Source organism: Phalacrocorax aristotelis, chromosome 1 (genome assembly GCF_949628215.1).
Source record: "Phalacrocorax aristotelis chromosome 1, bGulAri2.1, whole genome shotgun sequence".
NCBI lineage: Eukaryota > Metazoa > Chordata > Aves > Suliformes > Phalacrocoracidae > Phalacrocorax > Phalacrocorax aristotelis.
Genome location: NC_134276.1, coordinates 139,174,298 through 139,199,069, shown reverse-complemented (window position 1 = coordinate 139,199,069; position 24,772 = coordinate 139,174,298). Strand labels below are relative to the sequence as shown.

The 24,772-nt window shown below is 42.1% G+C and overlaps 1 protein-coding gene and 1 long non-coding RNA gene across 2 annotated transcripts in view; both read left to right on the top strand.

Moving 5' to 3' along the window:
• Positions 1–24,772, top strand: part of BORCS5 (BLOC-1 related complex subunit 5) — a 75,514-nt gene that overhangs the window by 23,634 nt on the left and 27,108 nt on the right. The gene's annotated exons all lie outside the window — the stretch shown is intronic.
• On the top strand, positions 13,928–19,326 carry LOC142065689 (uncharacterized). The gene is made up of 2 exons (XR_012663501.1): positions 13,928–14,585; positions 17,279–19,326. It is a non-coding gene; the product is annotated as an uncharacterized LOC142065689 (long non-coding RNA).

The following is a 24,772-nucleotide window of genomic DNA, read 5'->3' as shown; positions in this document are numbered from 1 at the left end:
TATTTTTTTCTTCACAGTGACATTTTAGATCTTGCCTACCTGAAGAGCCTTATCCTTAAACTAATACTTGTCACCAGGATGCATAATGGTGGAAGGAGCAGCTGCTCCCTGTGGAGCTTTCCTGGAGTTCCAGGGCTGCTGCTGCTGGAGGAGCCAAGTCCTCTTCTCCTGGGCTGCTCCCTTGCAGGTGCTGGCGCAGGTATTGCTGTTATAAGACAGGTCAGGGAATGGAGATGCACCATTCTAAAAGTGCTACTTTACACTGGCCTACAGGCCATGGTTTTGCTCATATTTTGGGTCAAAGCAGGTAATTTCTTATCAGCTTAGGTTCAGTGTTGTGTTTTGGTGGGTTTGGGGGTCTTTTTTGGCTTTGCTTTCAACAGTGAGCCTTTGAAACAAACCTGGGATTTCTGATGATGTCATTCTACTTAAAAAAGGCAAAAAAGTTAAGTAGCTGGTTTTGGTTTTCATAAATATGTAGCATTAAGTAGAAATGGATCATCAGGACTTCTGCAGATTCGATAGCAGTAAGACAAGTGACAATGCCAACATTTTGGGGTTTTTCTTGCCTCCTTATTCTTTAGCTATATGCCCCATGAGGCCTATGAAGCAAAAGACAGACTCCCTTAACAGTAGGCCCTAATGTTCAAAATGGCCTCAAGTCACACTGTAGCTGCTTTTGATTCAGAGTTGAGATAGGAAGATCTCCTCAGTGTTCTTGCCCTTGCAAGTATGGACTTGGAATGATACTGTTGTGAGTGTCTTCACTAGAAAGACCTCACAGTAGGATGATTCCATCAAAAATACCAAGGTTTTAAAGGCTTCTGTTGCCCAAATGTAGGTAGGGGTTAATGAATTGTAAAATGTACAATTCAGTTTAAGGGGATGCCTTACATTCCTATTCTCATGTGAAGCAGCAGTGTCAAGATATTGAGGTGATCTCTTCTGTCCAGGAAGGCATGCTGTCCAAAACTGAAACGGGGAACAAGTATTGTTAGATTGATTCTTTGTTCTTACAGTGTAGAAGGGAGTTAACTGCTGTAGCCCCAGAGACCTCTGCTCTTCTGAGATGTCATGGATGAGTTTGGCATGACATTGAATGACCTTGCCCTTAGGCATGTTCTTGTTCTGTAGTTAATCATGCACTCTAAAGGTGGTGCTGTAGCTAATGGATATTTTTAAACCTATATGGAGGGGTTTGTGCTTAACTCCTCCTGCGCCCCCTGCTTTGGGATAATAACTATAGCTTTGTGTTAGAAAACTGTTCTGTATTGAGAAACACAGTCCTCAAGTGAAATGATTTATAGACCTTTGACATATCTGTGGTTAATGTCCTTATTTGAGGATGTTGCCATCTTAGGGGTGTTTGTGGATGTGTGTATATATATGTAAAAATGTATGTGTATATATATGTACATATATACACATGTATATATATGCATGTTTCTAATGCTTGTGGCAGGTTAGGTAAAACACTGCAGGATGCAGAGAAGCAGACGATGTTCCATACACTAAAACAGGTGGAACAAGATTGTAGCTTATCTAGTTCTGGCCATTTAGATGTTAGAAGTAAACCTTGTTGCTAGCTAGACATATCACCTTCCTTATAGAGGGCAATTTAAAAGACTTTCCAAGCTTAACTCTAAAGGTAAATGCTAATATTTTCAAGAGAAATCAGTGATTTTGGGAACCTTTGGGTTTTGGGTATTCAATTTCAGTAATGTCCTTAAACAGTCCTAAAACGAAGGCCCCTTTCCTCAAGCTGCAACCCTTTGTGGTATCCTAGTAGTGAAAGCATCTCTGACGTCTCAAGCTGCAGCTCTGTGTGCTGTAGGAAGCAGATGTTAAGCTTGGACTTCATGCTGCTGGTAGCTGCTGATCATCATACCAGTAGCACAGCTAGTAGGACAGGGCTGCCATAAGGGGCTGATCCACAAGGCAGGCCTAACTGACCTAGCCTTGCACTCCTGTTAGAGTAGGTCCTATGCTGTCCCCTCCATCTGTTCATCCTTCCTTCCATTGTTCCTGACCTGGTGGACCTGCAGTGAACTGGGGCAGTGAGAGCACATGGATCGATTCATGGAGGGGTCTAATGAGTACCAGTGTGGATGGGACCACCTAGTCAGGAGCACAGGGGAGGTGGGGAGGTGTGGAGGTAGGAGGGCACTTACTTTTGGTGGCTATGGACTGTTGAACTGACTCAGCTGGCCCTTCTTACTGGCAGGTAAAAATAACGATGACCATACACTGAAACACATAAAGGAAACTCCTGTGATCTGCTGTGCTGTCTCTGCTTCTGGGAATAGTAAAGTCAAAAAAAGGTTATTTTAAGAACATCATAAACCACAGCAGCCTTTTATTCAGTGACTGTCTGTCCCTTTTCAGTGAATGTTAGTAACATGGTCACAAAGTTGACTTTTCACTGTCCCCTGCTTCAAATACAAATAAACAGCCACTGCAGGGTTGTTTTCTCATGTCTTCAAAAAGGAAGCTACTTGTGCAAAGTGCATACAGTCTGTCTGTTGTCTGAGCAGCAGTCCAGTGCATAGCTGAACTACTAATCAATTCCTGTGTGGAAAGGATGCCTGGAATAGAGTTCAGAAATGTTCTAGATTCATCATTTCTTAACAGAGGGATCAGACTGATGCATTAGTTTTGCTTTTTGGCTACATCTAGCAAACTAGCACCTCATGTAGGATTTGGAAAAGTAAAATAAGGAAATAGGGTGCTTTTATATTTTTTCTTCTCCCCTTAAATGAGCATTTGATTCCTATCAAAATGACATTTGTTGCCTTGAAATTGTATAACCCTCCTGTATTAAAGTGAGGCAATCACCGAAGAACTGCAGGTTTGAAGTGTACTTGCTCTGAAAGCTTGCAGAAGGCAAAATTTCTCTGGCCTGTGCTAGCAAAGTGCTTGGCTTGGGCTCTACCTGTAGGATTAGTACTATGGGAATTGCTGTTCACTTCTTATGTGCAGGTTGTACATTTGCCTGTGCTGATGGATGGGAGAACATAAAAATGATGCTGTGCACAACTGGAAAACTCTGAATGCAGAGACTGATGGAGAGGGGTTGATGTCCTCTCCAAAGCGAAGTGAGACAGTCTGGCTCCTCAGGGTCAAGTTATGCAATGTAGCTTGAGCTGATGTAATAGCTCCCTCATGTCCAAAGAAGGCGAATACACCCCCTCACATTCTTCCTCTGCGCACTGTTCTCCCTCCACTCATCCTCATTGAGTCTGACATTTGTCTGACCCAATGTAAAGCTGATTGTCTTGCTAACCTGGCAGAGGACTCTTTTTGTGCCCGGTTAGTTTTCCACCATTAACAAGCTGATTTGATTTGCTGCTCTATCAGGCAAGTGCCAGGGTTGGTTCAAGAGAGGAGGTAGGCACAGAGCCACCCCTTTCTGATAATGATGAACATTAGGAATGAGCTGATACAACTTCATGCTAAGGCGTCGTTCCTGTGGCACGTAAGCCAGTGTTGCTGCTTGATGACCTGGTCCCTTTCCACTTTTCCTTTGTGCTGTCTCCAGTACTTGTTGGATGATGTGCTGAAATAGGTCGGCATCTAAGCTGCCATGAAACCACTGTCTCCAGGTGTGATAAAAGAGCTTTACCGCTGTTACTCTTGGTGAAACACAGGTTTTACAGAGGCATATTACACCCTGCTGGCATTAGTGTGGTAGGCACATACTGGCATTGCATGGCACACGTGTCATCCTTTGGCTGTGCCTGGATCCTGCTCAGAACTCCACAGTGCCTCTGTCCCTTTAGATGAAGTCATGCCTTACATGTCTGATAGACCAATTTTAACCAGCAAATGCTGCTATTAGTTAGACAGTACTTTTGCCATTTATGTTGTCGGTCGCATGTATATTGACCATTTCAGCTGAAGTGTTTGGTTTTTCTGTTCCAGCAAACTACAGTAAGAAGTTTGGACTCAACTACAAGTCTCTAGTGGAATAAAATTAGACTTTTTTTGGCCATGACTGCAATTGTGCTGGACATCAAAGACTCTTACTAATTCTTTTGTGTTTTTAAATCATTGAATAGCCTGTTCATTCTTGGCTGTTTGCTTCTATTCCCCTCTTCTCAAGTGGTTGCACAACTTGACATTAAAATCAATAATTCCTCATTGATAATTGCTCTCAGGCTATGACATCAGGATTTTCTGGAAATATAAATTGATAGTGCTGATAGCAGACTATATGATTTCATTCTGGAAACCGGCCAGTACAGTTGGGGTCCCTGATGTGCAGGATGCAAAGGAGGAGGTGATACAATACTAGCATGTGTATTTGCAGGACACATTTGTTCTGTGTTTTCTATTTTGTTTTCTAGGGGCTGCTGTGTTATAAGAGTGCATCTCTTGAATCAGGTGTGCTCTGACGAAACCAGAGCAACTCCTTGCTATTAACTCTGTGAATAGTTCGTTGTTCTGATACAGCTTTTCTGTTTTCTGCCTTTGCATTATTTATTTTTGCCTGGCAGAGTGAATTAACCACTGCTTAAATATATTGCTGCAGGGATTAGTGTGCCATAGGCATTCTACTTCTTGCCTTTCTGCAATTCCTGATGGTCTAATGCGTGGGTTTTGGAGGCCTGGTGCAGATCTGCGTTGAGGCAGTGCTCTTGTCTGAAGCAGATGTGTTCAAAAGGATTATCAGGAACATTCTTCATTCACATGTGGGTGGAGTGGGCTTGGTGTTCAAGTGAGAGAGACCACGGCAGGCGACGGCTCCAGAAGTTAGGAATTGCAATTAGATGCTGGAACAGTCGACCACAGGATGCTGATGGGGCCAAGAATTTAACAATGTTCAAAAAGGAGTTGGATGTTTGCTTAGGGTTTAGGAATAGAGGGAGTTGTCAGAATAAATGATTACCAAACGTTTTGGAGGGAGTACCAAACCTTATGTTTTTGAGTCTCTGCTGGTTTCTAGGTATTGGGCTAGGTCACCCATCTTCTGCTGATTCTGGGGCTCTTAATATCGCAGAGGAAATGCAGGGCTAGACAGACCTCTAGTTAGTGATTCACTTTGGCAGTTCTGTGTTCAGAAAGCAATGCCCAAGGCTTTTGGGGACTGGGAACATCACATCTCGGGCTTTGGCTTGCTTGGTTTCAGACATTTTGGGGGTGGACTGCTTGTGCTTGCACCCCCAGCAGTAGTACCATTCCTATGCAAGCTCCGAGAGTGCCTTGGTGAGGAGTAATGTATGTTAGGGGCTGACTTCTAGACAGTGCAAGGTAGTGTCAGGGAGGCTCAAACCAAGCTAGTGAGACAGAAACATTCTTGGCTAATAAAGCTATTAAGTGTGTCCCTGAGCTCGGGCTGTACGCTGCCTCCAGACCTAAGCCTGTATCTTTTGCAAGAGACCATGTTGGGCTTTGTAGCTGTGCCTGCTCATTCAGCGTTCACTCCTACCTCTTCACAAAGCTTTTTATTTTTAAATGTTTGCCTCACATTCGCATTGTAACACACCTCAAGCACCGAAGTGGTCCCTGGGGAGTGGCATGAGCACGGCAGGTTTCATCTCCTGACATTCCAGCTGGCTCACCAAATGCTGTTTGAGCTTGAAGCTGGTTGAAGGCAGTCTCGTTTTACCTACTCTGTGGTGTTATCCCTGCCTCTCATGCAGCCAGACAGGGAGCTGAGCCAACTGAAAACTTAACCCTACCCTCTCTGACACTCTTTCTTTCCCTGAACTAGCTCTCCACCGAGCTGTAGGATTGCCAGTGGCAGTGTAAAGGAGAGGTCAGTATGACATGGCCAGTTGAATGAGGCAGTAGGACAGCAGGTTTGACTTAAATTGGCTTAACCTGTATGCTGAGATACTTTATTTCTTCCTATGGTCCTAAAACCAGATGCGAAGCAGAAACTAGTGGGTTTTTTTTATTCCCTTACAGTCTTTGAGCTGAGGCCTTCATGAGCTGTCTTCATCTGCAAAGAAGTTAGTTATTTATTTTGCTGCTGGTTTTTAGATAAAAAAAACCTGCTAAAAATGTTGCCCAAATTTTAAAGTTATCCTATGGGTTAATTCCAATGCTTTTGGATAAAAATGGAAAGGAGAGGATTTCCATCCTCTCCTCATGTTTGCTGGCAAAACCTGTTGCAAACAAGGGTAGTGATATTGTCAAGGAACACTAATTAGCGTTCTTTTTCTCTAGCAGTGGCATAATTTCTTAATATTTAAATGTTAGGGTCTTACACTATGCCTCTACGAGTTTTAAAAAAACAGTTCTTCAGGAATTGACAATAGATTGGAAAGAAACTTCCAGGATTTTAGTATGTACAGCACCATAGATGAATGAAACCTTGCAGCATATGGTCTGATGACTGTAGAGAAGCTGGCATTTGTCTGTAGGGAAAGTCACAGGTTTTTTTAATTGTTTGGGTGACATGAGTAAAAGACAATGTTGCCATCAATAAAGCATGGTTAATGCCAGCAAACTTAAGAGTTTGTTTACATTGTGATTTTCATGCTTCAGCAATCATTGGGAAGTGGTTAGTTTCTCCAAAGCAAGGGTTTTCTGCCCTGTGGTGGTTTTTTTCTGTTTTGAACCTGTCTAGGTATCTGGCAGTGGTCAGGCGAAGGCTAACATCTGGGATGCAAACTGCTTACTGTCTTCCAGCTTCTCTACTGAGATCACTCCTCTCTCTGTTGGGACTCTTGCAGTGAAACCTGGAAGGTGCATCCTACTGCAAACTGAACTCCTCAACCCATATTCCAACCAGTTAAACCAGGACAGTTTGGTTAAAGCATGCAGAAAGATGATGGGGCAGCTACTGCAAAACATACAGAGACTTTCTTTCTTCTTTTCACATTGTACTGAGACATCATGGTATTCTGGTCTCAAAACAGGTGGAGCCTGCAAAACATGTTTTGTGGTATTGGTCTGGCCAATAAGCAAGTGTATTCTTAATGACTGAAGGTGGGGAAGTTGGAGATAAATAGCTATGAAGTTTGGTGTGCTCTAGGAGGGTAGAGCTTGGGATAAATGAGGCAAAAGGAGTGGCTTTCTGACCTAGAGCTTGGAGTGATCTTGGTAAAGAGGACCACAGAGGGTCTTCAGACCCTTTGCTTGGAGGAGGGGAGGGCAAAGCTGCTCCTGTTAAAAAGACAAGCTCTGCATGATTGTTGAAGCCACTGGGTGCAGGCGGCAGAAGTTGCATGAGTAGAGGGTTAGTAGCTAGTTCCTGTGTGGCTCGGGGGAGCATTCCTGTATACTACAATTCTGGATGGTAGTCATGTATGATTTTTAAGAACTTACGTGGACATCACAGGCATTGTAAGTGGAAACACCTGTGTTTACCTTAGTTATCTCTAAGGAAAGACTTGATGTGGATTTGAAGTGTTCTGGTTGAATGGCAGCTGTCTTTATCAGCCTCAAGCACTGAAGAGTTGCATGCTAACCACAAAAATTGCCACTCAGGAATTTTGCTTTTTAGACAAAAAATCAAAAGGCAAATGAAGAAATATGGGAAGAACATGTGTTTCCAAGCTCTGTGTAGCCAGCATGTCTAGAAGTACAGGGTAAAGTCCTATAACTTTGCTAATGCTGTAAGAAAAAATATTACTCGTTGTGAAACTTGCGGTGCAGTTATGGAAGTAGCACTGAGTCTAAACACATGGGGTGGTGCGTGCGTACATTCACACATACAACAGTAATTACAATAGCCTAAAATTCATGTCCCGACCACAATGATGTTGCTCCATTTTTCAGTAACTAAGAAAGGAATTTGGCCCAGTGAATGAATTTGAAATGCTCGCAGTTGGCCTGAGTGATCCAGAAGCATTCCTTCATGTTATAAGAAACATGTGCATTTTATGTTTGCAGGCGGCAATTGCTGTGTACCAGAATGCAAGCAGAGTACTCTTTGCTGCTGCTGTTTCTTCTCTAGCTTAGGCTAGACTTGACTCGTTTGCATTAACCAAGTGGAATAGAAGAGCCGTAGTACAAACACTGAGTTAGAGCTAGGAGTAAGTTGAAGTCTTGTTCTGGTAGTGATTCTTTGTAGCCCTCTGTCAAATGGATATGGTATGAGCCTACTGCAAAGGGGTAACATGGAGCAGTTTTATAAAGTTAAGAGTAGTAAGGATTACATAAGCACCACTTAAGACATTGGCGGTCTTATGAAGCTCTGTTTTTGTACTTGCCTGTTGCTCAGAATCGCTGAGGATGGCAGGCACCCCTGCAGACAGCCTAGTCCAATTCCCCTGCTTAAAACAGAGCCGGTTGCTCAGGACCGTGTCTGGTTGTGTTTTAAGTATCTCCAAGGATGGAGGGTCCACAGCCTCTCTGGGTAACTTGTTTCAGTGTTTGATCACTTTCACAGTGTAAAACCAAACCAAACAAAAAAAAAAAGCTTATGGTTTTGTGGAATTTTCAGTATTTGAATTTGTGTCCATTACCTCTTGTCATTTCACTGCATACCCCTGAGAGAGAAGCCTGGCCCCATCATCTTATTCCCCTTCACTGAATGGTCCTGGCTCTCTCAACCTTTTCTTGTATGACAGATCTCTAGTCCCTTAATCATCTCTGTGGCCCTCCACTGGACTTATGCTTGTATGTCCATGTCTGTCTCATACTGGGAAGCCCAGCACAGGACACAGTACTGCAGAGGTGGCTCCCCCAGTGCTGAGCAGAAGGGAAGGATCACCTCTTTTGATCTGCTGCAGCTCTTCCCAATGCAGCCCAGGATGGTGGCTGTTTTTGCTGCAGAGGCACCTTGCTGGCTCATGTTCAAATTGCCTACCAGGACCTATGATTCCTTCTCTGTGAAGCTGCTTTCCAGCCAGTCAGACCCCAGCATGTGCTGGTGCTTGGGGTGATTACTCCCCAGGTGCAGAACTCTGCATTTCTTCTTGTTGAACTTTGAGATTCCCATCAGCACATTTCTCCAGCCTGTTGAGGTCGCTCTGAATGGCAGCATAACCCTCTGGTGTTATCAGCTGTTCCTCCCAAGTTTTGTATACTCTGAAAACTTGCTGAGGATGCACTCTGTCCCATCATGTAGGTCATTAATGAACATGTTAAACAATATTGGCTCTCTGCAGTAACAGCACTAGTAACTGACCTCCAGCTAGACTTCGAGCCACTCATCACAACCCTTTGAGCCCAGCAGCTCAGCCAGTTTTCAGTGCACCTCACTTTCTGCGCATCCAGCCCATTTAGAGTCTGTATGAGATTAAAAATCTGTATCAGTAAATAATGACCTATCAAGCTGTTTCTAGTTCAAAGATCCAGATAAATATTGCTGGAAACAGGAGACTAAAATTAAATAGTAATGGAAACGCAGATAAAGGAGGTTGCAAAAAAACAAGGAGAGGAAAGGAGGTGGTTAAGTACAGTTTTGGGTGGAAGGGGAGTTCTGCTAATTAGCTGTGGCTTAGCTTTCCCTTTGTAAGAGACTTTGGAAGTGTGGACTGGGTTTGGGTTTTGTGTGGTTGTGGTTTGGTTTTTTGTTGTTGTTTGGGTTTTTTTTTGGGGGGGGGGGAAAGTAAGTCAAAACGATAGGAAGGAGAAGTTCGAAGATCTCAAAAAGCTGCTGAAAGAACCCCAGCCTTGCCATGGCTCAGTTTTACAAGGAGAACTGGCTGAAATCAATGTACTGGATTCAAACCCTTCTTGTCCCCATAGGAGAACAACTTTCCTTTGATTATTGTTGATTTATACAAATTTTTTTCCCCTTGAGTATGGGAAACGATCCAGTACTTAATTATTAGGCATTGTGAACCTCAAGGTTATGCATGTTATGCACACGTTTATCTCAGCTTGTTCTGTTTAAATTGATACTAATTGGTTTTGTTGAAAGCAAAGCTTCTGATAAGATGTCTTGTTATCAGTGTTCCTGCTAAGCTAATTAAACCCCTGAGACAGCACTGCTATGTGATTTTTTTTTTCTTCCTGTCATGAAAAAAAGTGTTTATTTTGTTCATAGGCATATGAATTCCTGTATTGCAACTATCACCTCTCTTGTTACACAGGGGTTTATCTTACTGGGAAGGCAGCTCTGGCAAATTCTGCAGTCGATCTATCTGTTGAAACAAAACAGCCAGAGAGGTGTTGGTAGGCCAAATGCCACTATAATTAGATGGTTAATTATAGTCAAGGTCATTTGGGAATGTGTGTCCCTGTCAGTATCTCTGTGACCAAACACTCCATTTCCATATACTGGAAATACTCAAATACTTAAAATATCATAAATTATTATACCCTAGAAAAGAACTCAACCCTAAAATGAGCACAGCTGTGAATATTACCCATGTTTCCTGTGGAGCTATGTCCCTGTGTGTCAGCCAACAATGGTTTCACCTTTAGGACAGTAAAGCAACCACCGATGCGGTAGCATCAAATGTGATTGTATCCCTTCAAAAAAATTCTCCCCTTTTCCATCCAAACTCTGACCACTCACTTAAGGTAAGTTTCAGTGCAAATGCTTGTAATGGATTTGGTGCTAAAAATGTGCTTTGTGTATTCTGGAAAATCACTCTGTTTTACTGTGTTTTAAGGCTGGCACATGTTGTTTCTGTTTTTGTAGCGTGTGTTTCCCTGGAATGATATTACATGTTCAGTTATAAATTTGTAGTGTTGTTTCTATGTAAATTGTTGGTGCATCTGGCTGGCTGTTCAGTCATGAAAAGTGACTGGTTAACCTTGAGGGCAATCTGTTGCAGTAGTGATGTAATATCTTATTAGGCCTCCAAGGCAAGAGGAGAATTTCCATTCATTTAGATGGCTGTCCTACTGGCACTCCCTCTCTCCTTTCAATAAGTAGAACATAGATTAATCTACTGGACTCTTCTTTGCAAAGCATGTATTTGCAGGCTAGCTGATGCCTTTTTTTTTTTTTTTTAAACTACTACAAATATTTTCTGGCTTTGAAAGAACTCTTATGTAAAGGGGAAATAAGACCTTGATCTTCCCAAACATCTTTCTAAAAGATAAGCAACCTTCTCATTAGAAACTGATTTAAAATATGTCTCCTTTGTTGTTTGAAGTATATTTGAAAGCCTGCATGTTCCTTCCTCATGGTTTGTTTGAGAACTTATTTCTTGCTTGACCTCGACTATGGTTATTACTTTTACTCTGTGCCTGCTTGTGTAGGGCACTGACGCGGTCATGAACTTCAATGCGAGCAGTCAAGGCTTTTAGAAAATGGGGCTATGCATTGAGGAGCAGCCTTGTTAACATTTTCTGTCTGAACTAGAAAACAGAGTAAAGGAAGCATAAAAACCAGAGAGGAACTACACGAGGAAGGAGCTTGCTGTTGTGCAAGATGATGTTGCAGGTAGCCCTGTGGCAGCAAGTATTGCTAACGTTTGTGAATTGAAGGAGTGGCTGGATCCAAGTGATATTAGCTGCACCAGTGAGAATTGGAGAAGTTGGAAAAACAAAGGACAGATTGACTGGCCTGTCTGAACACTGGATTCCTATGCTTTGTTTTAAGTCTTCCCTTTCTTTCTTCTAGCAGATTCCTATAAGTGATGGTGGCAGGGAGTAATTTTCTATGTCTGTTTTCCTCAGTACTTCTAATGCTCTAGTACTGTTGTTATGTGTTAATGGTAATATTCTAAAGTAGGTTTTTTTTCTTCACTTGCTTTCTGAAGGTAATTGACCTTTATTCTGTCACATATAGGCTAAAAGGACATTGTTTTTCTAAGCTGTGCAGAACAGCTGCAACCTTTTCTTGAACACCAGAAGAGGTTTTAGGACCAGTTTCCTAGGAAAGCAGGAGTCTGTAGGTTGATGCTACCAGAACATCTCCTTCCAATTACAGCAGACTTTTCCTTCTGGAAAACTGTACAAATGGATTTTCCTTCCTCCACGATGACCCAAGGAAGGATGCAGTTGTAGATGCAATGTATCTGTTGTCCTGTAAGTTGAAGTTTCTGTCGAGTGCTCCCTCTTCCCCGGAGTTGTAGATAGGAGCCATCCCAGGCTAAAAGGTGTCTGTTTTCATTCTTTGTTCACTGCTAGACATTTCAGGGCTCTTGACTTCTACTCAGGACTGTTGGTTTTGTCAAAATCTTGTCTCCTCCTTGCTTTACTAGATTGTCCGTGGATCCCACGTTGGTGGGACAAAACAGTAATGCATTTCATTTGGCACTAGTTGCCTGAAGGCACGGGTTGATGTACTTCAAATAAATGTCAGCGTGGGTAAAATGCTAGGAGAGTGTGCAAGGAAAAGGATTGTCTGCTTCCCTTTGCTCCAGAAGGCTGGTGTCTTGTGAGGAGAGGATGGAAAAGGAGGGAGGGGAGAAGAGAAAAAAAAAATCTGAGGTGCTTTATCAGATGGGGGTGAGCACAGAAGCATGAGGCAGCACAGATGCCAGATTTGAGCAAATACTGCTGAGTCTTGGTGGAGAGTGCTGCTGTGCAAGGAAAGGTACATCAGCTCATTAATCAGCTATGCCTCTCACTGACTTTTGAGCATGCTAAACAAGAATATAAGCAAATCTGTTAAGAAAAAAGAAAACCAAGGTCAAAAATCCATAGGTCTGGACTCCTGAATTGCTTTTTGCACACGCTTTGTTCCTATTTTTTTTGCTTCTCTGCAGCATCAGCTTTTTATTGTTCATAGAGAGACAAACAGACTCTTGTTCCAGAGGGAAAGGGGGTGGCGGTAAAGCCTGGGTAAGCTTGGAGGAATGTCCTGTTCACTGCCTCACTCTGGTTTCAGGTCGAAGACAAGGTTGGGTGGGGGTTTATTGTATAAGGAGCAGTCAAGTGTCAGAAAACAAGCGACAATGAAAACAAAGTGCAGCCAGTAACCTTGGGGCTCTGACACTGAGAAAATGTTTATCAGAGGAAGATTCTGCTGGACATCAGTGGATAAGAATGAGTTGATGTCACTCTTGGCAAGGACGGGAGCTCGGTTTTTTCCACACAAACAGCACAACACGGCAAGGGGAGAGGCAAGGGAAGGGTGGGAAGGAGGGGAGGGGAAAGAGGAAGAGGAGGAGAGAGCTGTTCGCAATAAATTGGGCTAATAAAAATATATAAAAGCATGGCTTGTTTTGTCGGAAGGAGCCTCAGTGCTGGGACATAAATAGACAAAGGTTAAGGATGCTTCAGGGCTCCTCCTACACTGCGGCTCTGAAGAGCTGTACACAGATTCCTGACGGCCATTGCGTAATTTGCTTTGACTTGCTCCCAGTTGAGACCGTACTGTGCGCTCATTCCTGTGGCCCTTATTCAACACAACCTCATTTGGCTTTAATGGGACTTTTTGCTTAAATAAAGAAGTTCAGCTTTTCTGACCTCTGGTAGCTTCAGTGCCTGGCCAATGAATAGGAGGACCTCCCCTCGCCCTCAACCCCTGTATACCCTTCTTTTAAAGCTTCATCACATTTTATACTTAAAGTAATGCAGTGTTTTCTCTGCAGGAAGAAAGGCTTACACCAGGCAGGCAGGCAGCAAAACAGTGGAAGCTGCCTTCCAGCAGGTACCACCCTGAAGCTAAGAACTAACTACTGGTATTTGGTGGATTTGACTGTGAGCAGTGTTGGAAAGCACCTCAGAAAAGGTGTAGGAATAATGAAAGAATGTCGTGATACAGCAGTTTTAGAAAAAAAAACTCCTTCTAAAAACAAAACAAAGAGACTTCTAAAACCAGAAAAGCATGGGAAATCATTAACAGCATCTAATCTATGAGCTGTCTATATTGGAACACCTACTGCTGGCTGTCCCCTCTATGAATGCTCTCGTAGAGCATAGAAGTGAGTGGCTTTTTATTTATTTATTTATTTAAAAACATGTTACTTGGTCTAACAACCTTTTTTCCCTTTCTTAAACAAAAATAGGAGTTGTGTTGTGCTTGCTCTGTTTGTGTTCATATATTCTAGTTCAGTGCAGATAGTTTCTAAAGTGGCAGAAGTTAAACTAGGAAAGAGCTCTCCTAGGCTGGAATAGGTGCAAGTATAAGCCTTCTAGTATTATAGATGTGTGGTACTTTGTGTCCTGTTTCCCTCCCTTTCCTCATCTCCACCATGTATACAAGTTGCTACAAGCAGCCTAGAGCTACCCAAACATCTGTAAGGTATTTGCATAGTTCGCAAACAGCCTTTCAGGATATTGAGCACTTGTGGAAAATTGGGCCATTATTTTTCAGAATGTAAAAGGATTTTAAAACTGGATTGTTGGGGGCACAAACTTTGCAAATCAATTTAACAATGTAACTTATATCCAACTGGCTCTCATCACCAGGGTTTTAGAGCTGCTGTGGTAGTGTAAGGAAGCAAAGCTTTACATTTGACCCTCTCGTTATGCAATTCCCTCAGGTATATGTGACTCTCCGGAAACTTTTCAATTTGATGACTTCCTGCTAGACCATGCTATCTCATGAAAAAATTCAGCTAGCACGGTGTTGACTGAATAGGTTTGAGTGCTCTCCTCTGCTGAATGACCTTACTAGGCATGTGCAAGCTTCTGACCTGTTTTGCAATGACTCAGCTCTGGGTAGGAGCAAAGATCAGCGCACCAGACTTCAAGACAGACTGGACATGGGGAAGCTGTTGCATTTGTGCTGGAACCATTTAGAAGTGCAGGCAGTGTAGCTGGAAAGGAGGAACGGTCAGGTTTGTTGTGTGCTCTACTTCACTGAAAGCTACCAGAATCAAAAAAATCGCTTAAGTGCTGTCCTCCTCTGCTACATAAAGTTGGAAGAAGAGAAAAAAAAAAAAGTGTATTTATTAATTGGAGAGTTGAATTAAAACATTTAAGGTACTTATGTACTTCTAAGAGAGTCTAAGAACTCAAACCTCCAGTCTTTAAAGTGTTAACATGTTCTAAATTGTTTTGTACCTTAATTTTAAGGCAGTTGTGGAGCTAGATACTGTTGTATGTAACTGTCACTCATGCGTTTTCTGTAGAGTTAGCTTTCCTATTCTTTCTCCCCCAGTCCAAGAAGAGATGCAGCATATGTGCCTGCGTTAACACAGTTTGTTTTCATATTGCTTTTAGCATTTTGTGTTGGTTTTTAAATTATTTGTAAGAGTGGAGATGTGGAGTCAACATTTTGCTATGTATTAGTGAAAAGAAGAAATGTTCTATTATTGCAGAACAAAAAATGGTTAAGGCTCTTCTGTCATCACATTTGTGGTTACAGATTCCCAAATGATCAAAATTCTTCCCCTCCAGCTTCTATAAAAATTGTGACTGAGCCCCTTCTGTATCCCTTGTCTGAAACCTACTTCTGAGCCTATTTTTGTACCATTTGAAAAAACAGTGCTGAAATCATTGCAGAAGTGGATATACTTTTATGTAGGACGCTATACTGAAACGGCACCTGGAACAGCTTCTTTCTGTTAACAGCTGCATGTCGTACAGCCATCCTGACATTACCGGTGAGGCTAATGTGGACAAAATTTAAGCATGCAAGGTCTACTACCTTCATGAGAAACCTAAAAAGTATAGATTGCGTCCTGTAAATGAACCTAACGTCAAACCATCTTCCAGTTGGTGAATTAGTGGTAGGTGTTATAGAGGTCACTCAGACCTGGATTTATTGTTCGTAGGACTTAGATTATTTTGCTGGGCTCAGTGTTATACTGGACTGATGGAAGGTTTTCTGAAAGTTAAACTAAAGCTACTGAGTGTTACAGTGCAGACTGTGCACAAGAACAAGCTGCTGCTTGGAGGTGTATGGCGGTATGGAGTCGGGGTACACTGCCATTCTGCAGCAGCCACCTCTTGTGGACCGGCAGCAAAGCGAGGCAGCCTGTCTCTCTGGTCTTGACAAGTAAGCCGCCCTACCTCGCATTTCCGAAAAGGGAGATAGCCTCTGTTTGTGGCTTGGGCTGGTCGGGAGAAGAAGCAATTCTGCTGAGGGGGGACGACTTTTGCTGGATCAGACAGCTTGAACCAGTACGTCCCAGAGCCGTGGAGTACTAAGCCTGGGAAATGGGGTGCTGGGGTCAGAGTGGAACACAGCCCTTTGGGAAGGGGGTGGGTGGGAGAGCGAGGTCCCCTTATGGGGCCGGTTGGGCACCCCCTACCCTGCAAATACCAGTGCAGGAGCTGCGCCTGTATCTGTTTAAATTGCAGTGGAAGAGCAACCCAGCTCTGGTTGGTAGTACAACGCTGAGTGACCACTTGTATACACATTAGCTTGTGGTTCTTTCTTCAGTCTTTAGCAATCTGAAAAGCTAAAAGTCTTAGGTGCTGTCTCACAGGAATGCTGAGAGTCTACAATTTGCATGATATCACTATTATAAGAGCTTTAAAGATGCCAAATGTAGTAGAAAATAACTCTTTCTCAACCCTATTGTTTAAAAATAGCAGCAAATGTGGATAATGTCACAACAAATGATTAATTTTTAATTGTTTTCATGTATAATCTTGAAAACTTAATTTGGAAGTATTCTGCTCCCCCCCCCCCCCCCCCCCCCATCTCCCTATTTTTATAACAAAGAAGAGTATTTGCTCGGCAACAAGGCTGTATTTGGCTTTACGTCTCATCCCTTCCTGGTATTTTATTTCTCACCTGAAGTCAGAATCTTCTGCACAGAATATAAGAATTAATTGCTGTCAGTGTCGCAAACCAAGTTGTTGTTTCAGATGGTGACTGAACAGAAATTGAGCTTTATGGGCGTTTGTATATATATTAATAAAAAATAATGGGGTTTTCTTGAGGTGCCTTTCTGCCCGGTGGTGTGTTGCAGAGGGGGAGAGGTGTCTGGCTGGTTCTCTCTCCTCCTGGATGCTACAAGATCTGGGTGCCCTGGGCCCTGCTGACAGAGAAGTCCGGAGGCAGCTGGGCGCTTGGGACTGAGGAGATGAGTGCTGTCCCTCCTGCTGTGGCAGGAGGCCTGGGCTAGGGGAGCAAGCATCACTTCTCAATGTGTAAGCCACGGTGGCCGAGCGTTGCAGCTCTGCACTCTGATTCAGGTCCCTTGTTAATTGTTAGAAAGGTTACAGAGCCGGAACCTCGCCAAGAGTTGTAACTGACTTTGTGCTCTCATGTACTTAGTGTAACTCATGGAGATGTGTTAACTGAAATGCTGTTAAGATTCTCTTACAGTAAACCAAGTCAGAAAGTCTGGTTGGTTGATTTGTTGGTTTGTTTTTAAAAGCCATATCAGACAAAATACTCAACAGTTGAGTAACTATTCAGTATTTAGTTTTATTCGGCTATTGTGTGTATTTTCTAGTGTTATGAGCAAAAGCGGTACGCGGACGCCCTCACGTATCCATGATTACTCTAACAGGCGGTATTCTGATGCTGTATGCATCCATAACATGATGTATTTTTCTTTCTCTCTTAATGTAGTCAGAGGATGCTGAGAGCGAGTCCTGTGTCTAGTGGGGCTCTTATAATTTTGCATGCCAGACTGCGCCCCAGACTGAGGAAGAATGTCTGACTGTCTCCAGATCATGCCCAGAGTGGGAGGACTGATCTAACAGCTGAGAAGAGGAAGGACATACCTATAGCTGTGTGTTTTGTGCTGCTTCTGAGGCTTGTTGCCCCCCTCGTGAGCCAGTTTGGCTTGGTGGGGTGATGGGGCACTGTACCGACAAATGGGTAGATTTTGGGTAGGTTGATAAGCTGAATCTGTCTGTGGAAGAGCTCATTGAGAACCAGAACTGGTACAAGGACAGGGCCTGGCAAAGCCTGGCAGAGCAACAAGATTCATCTTCTTTTCAGCAGCAGAGAGCCCTAACATCAGCTCGGGATGTGGTTTGGCGAGGGTACCTTCTTAAAGAGGGACAGGGGGCTTTTCCTGAGTGCTGGGAGGCTTTCCAGCTATAAAGGCTTTATAGGTCTTGTAACAGACCTTATAAGTACCTTGACGGAGACGTGATTTAGGATGAGCAAAGCTCCACGTACCACAAATTTAGAACTGTTATGGTGAGGAAGTGAAGTTTTGCTATAAAATGACTGTTACTTTCCATGACAGACTTAGGAAATAGGTTCGTGCTGTCTGTGAGCAGCAGACTGTATATTTAAAAAAAAAAAAAAAAGGGGGGTGTGTGTGTGTTTTTACAGCTGCACTGTTTGGGGGGGCGTTAAATGGAGGGAGAAATGAATTGTTATATTCTGGGTATCTCTAACCGCAGAGGGAGTGACGCATGTGCTTGGTGGAGCTGGAATGTGGAAGCTGTCGGTGCTGGCTCCGAGATGCGTCTCCCCACACTGACAGCCATGCTGGGACTCAAGTCATTGTCTTCCAGTGTGGGGAGCTGGGGCTCCAGAAGCTCCCAGGCTCGCTAACTCTGTGCTGTTGGTTGCAACAGATAAAACAGTACTCCTAGATTACCATTACCCATGGGTTACCTATAAGAACAGTATCACACAAATGTTGTCTTTAGATATTCAAAGCTTGCTTTAGTAGCAGCTTATTTTAATAGTAAGATGATGCTCTTTCATGATATTTTACTACTTACTGAACTTACTGAAGTGCAAAGGGAATGTAAATTGCCTACTACAGAGGAGGTGCAATTTGCTTGATTTCCCCCCCGGATTTTAAAACACTTCATGCTAGGGATTCCTTATTGTCCTTTGTCTTTCTTCAAGGCTCTTTGCCACTTGACAGTATTTGACAGGAGATTATAAACATGGAGGCAATATAGAGCATAGCAGGCCACTTACTTCTGTGTAACTGTTGAATGTTTTAGGTGCCCTAATAAGCCCTGCAAAGCTGAGTGATTAGTTTTTTAAACACACTGTCAAAAGTAAATAGTGTGTGCATTGTCTCCTCCTTCTCCCCCCAGTTCAACCTCTGAGTAATTTCAATATCCTAAATTTAGTTGTTATAATTTCATGCCAGCTCCATGTTTCCTTCTGGCCAGGGAAAATACCTTTATGTTGCAATACAATGCTGGGAACAGTAATAGTTATTTAGATACTAATACTGCTGGGAAAATTACATCCATTTTATCCCTTGAGTTACTTCTAAAATTGGTTCTAATGGATCCGTGAAAAGAATCAAAGCAGACTGAGAAAGAAAAGTACATCAGCGCTTTCGTTTGCCTGACTTGAATTTGGAATGTGGGAACAAAACAGAATATTTAAATACAGGTGGGAGAGCTGGGACAAGGATGAAAGTGTTGGTTCAGACTTTGGCTGCAGGCATTCACAGAAGTGTCAGATGGTAGGATCATTTAAACAGAAAATGGCTCTTCCTGAATAATTTTGTGCTGTTTGGGTAGTGTGGTGCCAAAGATAGATTTTTAATTGTCTGAGGGCATCCAGGTTCCCAAAGTGATGCTTCCTTGCTTTGCACTGAACAGAAGTGCGGTGAGTAGACCTTTACTCAGTTAGACTTGCTAGTAGATAACCACCTACCCTGATAAATAAAATAGTGCAGTTAAACTTGTTGTAAGAAAAAGTAAGGAGCAATTACTTAATTTATGTGAAGTATTTGCTGTATGGGCTATGTACGTATGGGTTGTAGCATTTAAAAAGTTGGACTTTGTACTCCTGAGTAGTGCAGCCATTCCACTGGTAAAGCCTTCAGAGAAGAAATAAGTATCATCCAAATTTTAATTTGGATGTGAAATGGAAGCCCACATTGCTAGCAAAATGGCTGAGTGGTAAGTTGGGTTGCATGTGAGGAAAGAAGGTAAAGTAGAAAACGTCAACTCTGTTGCATTTACAAATTACTCTTGTTCTTCGCTATATTTTCTTGAACGAACATAGTAGAGAGAAACTACTACTCGTAGTACCTGTGGCCAGAAAGCGTCAATAGTATATTTCGGACAGTGCTTCTTTAATGTATGTTTTAGATAGCGCTCTTGGAAAAATAGACAAAGGCCATGATGTGGCCGCAACTTTTGGCCATGATGTTATTTTTACTATGGGAATGTCCCTTCGCTCGAGTCCTTAAGGTTTGGGGCTGCAGTTGTAATTGAGGATAGCGTTTGCCAGAACAGAAGTGAATGATTTTAAGTCTAACACTTGACTGTATTTTGATCTGATACAGAAATTCCCTGTGAGGAAAGAGGAAGAAAATATCACAGATGTCTGCTTTTTTGTGATGATACAAAAATTGTAGGAAATACATGAAAAGTGCTGCTACATACTGAATAGAAACCATGTATTTCATGTATATAAATGACGGCTATACCAGAATCAGCACTGTGCATTGTTTGCAATGATAAAGTATCAATAAAAAGTTTCATCAACAGATACTATTACTTATTTAAAAGGAACTCTTTCAGTGAAACTACCTTTAAAGTTTTCTCTGACACTTTTAAAACAGTTTTCTCCATCTCTGGGAAAGAAAATTGAAGTCTTAGACTTGCAGAATCTGTAAGTAAATGCCCTGTTCATCAGTCTTGCTCCATGCCATGCTGTAGCAATAAATTACAAACAAAACTCTCAAATTGACTTCTGAACTGAAGAAAGTGCCTGAAATTTGGAGAAAACCAACTGACAGCAATATCGGTTAATCTAATAAAAGATGTTACTTGTTGAAGAAGCATCCCACGTTTACAGGCATGTTGTAGATGTAATCTGCGAGCCTGAAGTGGGTGACTGTTTTGCCTTACATCGTCCTTCCTGTAATGTGGTCTCAGGCACAAGGCTTATGAGTAAGTTACCGTGGAGAAAACTAGGTTGTGAACTCAGGCTTGCAGCACTTCAGCTACGCTGTAGTAATTGCCTGTGTGTGTGCTTTTGCCTCTTCGTCAAAGCAGCACAATGTACTCCGCCCCTGCTGAATTTACTTGGGGTTAGTGTGTGTACACAGGCTGGATTTGTGGAATAGCAAATGTGCCCCAACTTCATGTGGGTGCCCTTGTGCTCAGAGGTGACTTTAGATGTCAACTTTCCCCTAAACCACTAAACGCTGGGTTTTTTTTGCCTTTTTTTTTTTTTTTTTTGCTAGTACGTGGTATGTCATGTGGATGAATATCCATGCACTTTTGCCTAAAATAAAATGAAGACTGGCATGAGGCTAATCTTTATTACTAGTAACAGAATCGATTAAAATAGTTCTAGAGTGTAGATTGGGGAGGGGTAATAAGAAGTTGAGTTTATTTGTTCCTGCTGTACCTTTTCTCTTCCATCCACAGCCTAAAAAACTTTGCATCGGCTGGCAAATTTCAACCAAACTTTGCAGTGGGAGAGAGATGTGAAAGGTAGTTAAGGTCCTATTATTTCAAGGAAGACAGGTGGACAGGTAAAGTTGAGACTCTTTCAGTGCTTTGCATGGATAAAAAATTTGAAGTGACAGCTTGCCATTGCTAAAACAGAGATTTTCCCCTCTGTCCTTTCCTTCCCTCTCTCCCGCCTCTCCTGGAACTAGCTCTAGTTTTTGATCTCAAGGTGCTGTGATTCTCTTTGCTACCCTAGAGGAAGAAGAAAACCACTGGATTAGTTCTCTTTGGTTTTAGTGAAGTGAATCATTTTCTGTGCAAGAGCTGTGGTGAGGCATGTGATGAGGAAGATGGGAGTTGGACCTTCCCTTTCGTGGAGCATGTATGTGGGGGTCGGAGGGAAGAAGCTTTTGATTTGGCTCTGGTTGCCTTATGAACCTCAATTAGATGTCTGACAATCTGTGTGGGAGAGACCACATTGATGCTCAGTGTTCAACACTGATGGTGCTGTAGGAGAGCAGGCTCTGCTGCCGCCTGCCCTGCTGGCGTTTGGTATTTGAGGGCAGGAGAAGGGAAGGGATGTTCTGCCAGTGAAGTCTGGCTGAGGGACAGCAGTTTCCATGGGGTTTCAGATAAATCATTTAATCTCTTGGTGCCTCAATTCTTCATCTTATAAAATGACGTTAGTCTTCTGGCCTTTGGGTTTGCAGAGTACTTAGGATTATGGGGTCAGTTGTAGCCTGCGGATATCACATGCTTAAGTAATCAGATGATGGTAGGTCTTGGGTCTCTCTTGATGTGTTTTCAAAAAAAAAAAAAAAGTTGCTGCAGAGTAAATACAGCTTATTGCACGACACAGGACCATGGTCTCTCACTTCCCTGTGAAATACGCCATCCATTTTTCTAGCCTTGTGCCTATTTTTATACTTCAGAGTCTGCTGCAGGAAGTTGGCCATTCAATACTGCAACTGCGTAGTCAAAGCCACTTCTTTTCCATGCTATTTCTGTGCTCTAGAAGTAAAAAATCAGTGCAGAGATGGACTGGGTAGGATCTTGGCTGCTTTTAGTTGATGAAGTGCAGCTACATGCTTTTCTTCAGAGTATGTTGTGTACCTTCAAAAGCATCTTCAAAATCTTTGTGAATCTTCAAAAGATGGGTATCAGTAGACATGCTTCCAATTTTATGGCAGCCGCTAGTAACTTTTTGAAGGTGTAACACTGGGCAATCTCATACTTCTGGAGAGTCATATCTAATGGCACACTGAAATCTTAGTACATGCAGACAAGTGGACTGTTTTTTCTTTTTGGACATTCAGGTTTCTAACAATCCAAACGAGGAAGCATTTCTGATTTCTTTCTGTTTTACTTCTTTTCAAATGGAAATATTAATTTAGAAATTTTTGCATCACGGAGACATTTGTGTTTTGCAGCACTCTTCAAAGTCCTGGTCAGGATCAGGCTCAATTGTGCTAACTGCTGTACAGATCATACAAAGCATGGGGCAAAAGTCGTCTCATCAGAGAAGCTGCAAGCTTCAGTGGAGCAAAAAATTGTGTGCGCATTATTGATTACATATAGCCATCCCTATGTGACAGGAGAAAGCTCTAATGATATATGGAAATCTTTGCAGGATCTAGTCCTAAGCAAAAATGAGGCTCAATAGGAAAGCAGAAATATCATAAACAAATACTCTTTTAGTGTAATTAATAACAACAACAAACCCCCTGCTGAATTACAGTTTCTTCTGATGTAAATTATGTGGCCTTAGTAAGTGGAAATCTCTAAGAGTGTGGGGATTTTGTCTTAGGATTGTAGTAAACTACATTTTTATAGAAACCTAAATGTCTTGAATCTTCTTAATGTTTGGTTTTTAAGACAAATGGAGGAACAAAAGGGGAGGTGATTTATATGTCTTGGTGAGTAATGTCTTACAGGCAATAGCTTACGCTGGGTTAGGAGGCCGAGGTGCAGTATTCATACTGAGAGCATATTTGAGCTCTGCGGTCAGAAAAGTTGCCTGCTAAACGATGTGACAAGATGAGAGTCTTCAGCCCATCTGTCACCCATGCAGAAGTAAATGATCACATGGTACTGAGTCCAAAGTAGAGGGAAAATCTGCTGTTACAGCCAACATTCCTTGCCACAATACAAATATGTTCTTTGCTCACATAATAGCTATTCAGTTTGCCTGCAGTCATTGTGTTCCCCCATTAAAGTTCAAAGGAATTGAAAGTACGCAGTTGACAAAGCCAACTTTTGCCTTGGAGTGAATATGTATTTTATTACAAGGTGTTTTATCAGTGAGATTTTTAGAAAATAAACTGGTCTGTGAAAAAGATCATGTGGTCATCCACATTTCAGCTTAGCGATTTTTGGGAAAATAGCAGTGATTTAATTTTTATTTTCTCTTTTTTTTTTTAGTTTCTTTCCGTTTCTTTATGGTTGACTTTTACTAATTCTGTGGTGTATGCCCTTATTTTTAAGGGCGGTCTGGGTTTCCAAATTTGAGTGTAGAAATTGTAATGTTTCCTAACTGAATTGTTATTAAAAACCAAACACACACACACAAAAAACCCCACAACAAAACAAAACAACCCCCAAAAAAAGCTATTTTGACTCCTCCAGCTTTGCTGAAAACGTAGTCTTTTCTTAGTCTTCAAGAATGAGAGAGGACATACACAATTAAAATTCAAAGCATTTAATCAATAAGAGCCCTGTAAATCTGATGACCATATCTGTTTGGAAATATTGTAATGCCTTTTATTCTCCTGCACATAGATGTGCAATTCTTTTTTTTGTGTAGGTCATATTAAAGTCCTCCTGCATGGAGAATATATGGAAATCGGATATCTATCTCAGCTAAGAGCAAGTTACTGCATCCAAACTTGTGCGAGCATTAACGGTCAAGTAGGAAGACTCGGTCTTTAGGGATGTAATTTCATCTGTTTCTTGTGTGGATCTTTTTTTGGTACTTAGGATGCCTGAAGGTACTGGCAAGACAATATCTCCATGCAAATAGCAACAAGAAAGGCGACTATAATCGTTAACCTGTGGCCAACTGAGGCCAGACTTTATTTAAGAAGCTGGCCAGACTGGTAGTTTCTACCCAAGAGCTTTAGAAATGCTTGATGAGGCAAGTTGTGGGGTTGATAATTTTTAAATGCTCTTGGAACACAAGAGAATTCCTGGAGACTTGAAATATACTAGTGCTTTTTAAGCTAAAACTAATGGTGGCCTAATGAGGGTAAATGAAATGACTCAACACTATTATATTAACAGTAACCATAGTCTACTCAAATTCAATGAGGAATAGGAGAGCTGAAAAAGTTTTACTGTCTTGGATTAAATTTATGAAGAAAGAGTTTCATAAAAATGAGGGGAGTAAGAAGAGGAGTTGGGAACAGCTGAAATAAGGTAGGTTGCAGGCAGCACAGGTGGGTTTGAAGGGTGGGAGACAGAAAAACAGTGTATTTAAAGCAGTGTGAAGGGAGCTGTAGACAAAAAGGTATCCACACACACAAAAAAAAAGAGGCAGAAGGAAACTTGTGTTAGGTGAGCAAGAGATCACAAACTCTAGCGAATCTAGAAAATCTAGGAAATCATCAGGAGACCAGAGTAGAAATTCCTTGAAAAAAGCTTTGTACTAGCATATACTTAATAAAAGCTTTTTAGATTCTCCAGAAGCATGCTGAAGAGTCTGTGGGATTGTCTTCAGAGAAGAATT